This window comes from Microtus ochrogaster, chromosome 5 (genome assembly GCF_000317375.1).
Source record: "Microtus ochrogaster isolate Prairie Vole_2 chromosome 5, MicOch1.0, whole genome shotgun sequence".
Classification (NCBI taxonomy): Eukaryota; Metazoa; Chordata; class Mammalia; order Rodentia; family Cricetidae; genus Microtus; species Microtus ochrogaster.
The window spans coordinates 92,925,937-92,929,637 of NC_022012.1; positions in this window are offsets into that span (position 1 = coordinate 92,925,937).

Genomic DNA, 3,701 nt, shown 5'->3' on the forward strand with positions numbered 1-3,701 from the left:
TCTTTCCCATGTAGCACTGTCTGTCTGGTGCGTTTGTTCCCCGCCATGAGGTCTGCTGTCCCACCCCGTGCGGAGTATTGTTGCCTCTCCTGAGAAAGCCGCTGCTGTGGCTTCTTTTCTCGCTACTGTGTCAAATGACTGATAAAAAGCAACCTGAGGGTGTGCAATGTCTTGTACTGATTGTGGATCTGACAGGGCCTAGAATTACCTTCCAGCAAACTTCTCTGAGCCCCAGTGAAGAAGTTTCTAGATTAGTTAATTGAAGTGAGAAGATCCACCCTAAATGTGGGAGGTGCTATCCCAAACACAATGGAGAAAGAGCTGAGTACCAGCATGCCTTTCTCTCTCTCTTCTCTCCTCTCTCTTTTTCTCTCTCTCTCTTTTCCTCCCCCCCCTCCGCCCCGCTTGTGACCATGTGACCAGCTACCTTACACTCCCATCCTACTGAGAAGGACTGCATCCTCAAACTGGCAGCCAAAGTAACCCCATGGTAAGTCACTCTCGTCAGAGTTCGGTCAGAGCAGTGGAAAGTAACCAAGACAAGCAGGAAGGGGTTGTTTATCTGCAGCATGAGGGTCCTTGAGGGGAGGGCATGGAAACAGGAGTGACTCCCAGCTATGGTGGCCACTGCTCACACGAGGCAGCTTGCCTACATACAGATGGGTCTGGAAGCAGAGGGAAGCCAGGGAGCCCCACTGGCTGCAAACCTCAGGGCCAGGGACCCCATGAGCGCTTTTTTCAGGCCTGGAAGGAGCAAGCCTTGGTCTACAACCTGCTGATACAGAAACACACAGGGGACCGGGAGGAAGGAGGGAGGAGGGAGTGTTACTGGACCCCCTGGCATGGCCACAGCCTGTGACTTGCAGCAGATTTGTGACAGCCAGATTCCTGCATTCCTGTAGGGTGTTGAGAAGTCACCCACTGCAGAGGCCCCTCCACAAGAAGCTTCCTGCAGGCGGTTATATGAGAAAGGGGACTGGATGGAGGAGGGGCAGCCAAGGACCTGGAAGCAGGAAGCAGAGGCAGCCTCCACCCTCCACACACAACAGCATCACATGGTCATGGCTTGTGCGGCCTGGAAGTGTTCCCCCTGTCTAGGCTGCCTCCGGAGTCAGGAACCAGACACAATTTTTCCCCACTATTGGAGGAAGGAACGGCGGGGGAGAGGTCCACACATGCACAAGAACCTTTTCCACTACAGGAGGAATGACGGGGAGGGGTCCACACACACGCGCACGAGCCGAGCAGCTGTCTCCCAGTTTGTTTTTCTGACACACTGAAAACCGCATAATGCAGAGAAAATCCATTTCACCAGCTCCAGCCTGGTTCCCAGAACACAGCCAGAGCCGCTGTGTCTACGCTGCCTGTACAGGCAGCCGCCCTTGGAGAGAGAGAGAGAGAGAGAGATGGGCTCTGCCAAGGAAAACCTCAACCCACACTCTGGGGTGGGGGGCTTTGTGCATCCTTCACGGGAAGAGTAGGCCTCTGGGTGGACAAGGCACATCCCCCACCCCACAGTTGTCCCTGACCCTTCTAAAGGCCATGGCTGCTTCCCGCTGCTTCCCACTGCTTCCTGGGGTTCCCATTCCCAGAGGGTGCTGAACTGTGGGTTCAGCTGCTGTGTTGCCTGGAAGCAACAAGGAGGAGCTGGGGAGGGAGCCAGGGAGGACAAATGAAGCCTGGGTGGAGGGTGTTCCTGGTACCACCCTGGATGTCAATCATCAGGATGGAAAGTCGTGGGGTTAGCAGAAGATCTGGATGTCAATTCCCAGTGTTCAAGACCAGATGTAGTACCCGCCCATCCCGCCCCACCAGGGGTTAAGGGACCTGGATGTAACTCCCACCCTCAATGTTTGAGATATACATGTAACCCCTCTATTAAGAGATCTAGATGTAAGCCTCCCCACAATGCAGCTTTTACAGATTCAAATGTAACCCCCACTTCTGTGTTTACCCGGATGTAAACCTCAGATGTTTCTATGAAGCCAAACTGGAGCTACCTCTTCAGACAGTAAAGAGAGGAGGCTGTGGGCAGCCGAGCTGCAGGGGCATAAATGCTCAGAGTGTGGCTTCCGTATCCTCCGCTGCATCCATCCTGGTACAAGTCTGGGAGGCCACCATCAGAAACCCCAGGAACAAAAGGCCCTACTCTTCCCTCGGCTCTCCCCAAAGTCACAAGAAGCCCCAACCTAGTCATCACTCACCCCCTGACGACCGTTGAAAAGCTCCAGATTCTAACATGTATTTGCTTGCGATTCTGACCAAACCCTGACATCCATGTGACAGGCAGTGGGTTCCCCCTTGGACTCCTGTTCCTTCAGTAATGGAGGGGAAGTCTTTATAGATTAAATATAATCTGCTGATAATTCAGAGCTCCACGTCAGTCTTTGGTTCTGATCTCATGTATTAGAGCTGCGAACAAGCTCCGAAATTGACCAATTCAAATTTTACCTGTCCCTTCCCTTCTATCCCCTCAAAGACATGCTAATTTGATCTATAATGTGGCCAAAGGGCAGAGAGGAGAACGGAGGAGAAGCCAGAGGCATGAAAAATCCCCAAACTGGATCATCCACTCCCTGGATAATGGGTCTTGCTTGAGCAGAATGCTCAATGAAGACTTCTCTCTCTTTCTCTCTCTTTTTCCCCAGCAAGCTCTTGCCCCCATTCTACAGCAGCTATAATCTCCATGGCCAAATGCATTAAACCGTTGAGCCCCTTAGACAAATCACTGGGTTCCTGACTTCATTCACGGGCAGGCGTTATCATTTGGAATTGAGAAAGCGGATGGTTTTCATATGCAAATATAGCAGGATATTTCAAACACCTTACCAAAATGCCAGTCCCGGGGCTCAGAAGCTATTGTTTTTCTGTGGCTTGGGTGAATAAAAGACATTTGCATACATTTTTTAATGATTGCCTTCATCTAAATATCATTATTTGAATGAATATCCCTTAAGTCATAAATGCGTCCAACTGGTAAATATTGACGCATTAGCTCTCCCCTTTCATTACTGGGACCAAACACCTGCCAAAGGCAGCCTAAGGAAGGATGGGTTGATTTGGCTCAGAGATCATGAGGAAGAGAGGCACGGTGGAGGAGCCTGCAAATGAAGCAGAGAGATCAGAGAGAGATGGAGCTGTTGCTTAGCTACATTTACCCTAACGTGGTCCAGGACCCATAGGACAGAACCACTCACACCCAGGGTGGGTCTTCACTCAGCTAAAGCTTTGTGGGGATATCTTCACAGACACACCAAGTGTGGGATAGCTTCACAGACACCCCAAGTGTGGAGATATCTTCACAGACACCCCAAGTGTGGGAATATCTTCACACACACACACACACCGAGTATGGAAATATCTTCATAGACACCCCAAGTGTGGGATATCTTCACAGACACCCCAAGTGTGGGAATATCTTCACAGACACCCCAAGTGTGGGAATATTTTCACAGACACACCAAGTGTGGGAATAGCTTCACAGACACACCAAGTGTGGGAATATTTTCACAGACACACCAAGTGTGGGAATATTTTCACAGACACACCAAGTGTGGGAATAGCTTCACAGATGTTCCAAGTGGTGTTTCTCCTAAGTGATTCCAAATCCAGTCGGGTTTCCAATGAAGATTACCCATGACCAGATCACCGTAGCTGGATTCCCTTCTTGGCCGACCTCTTTCAATACCATGGCTGCTGCT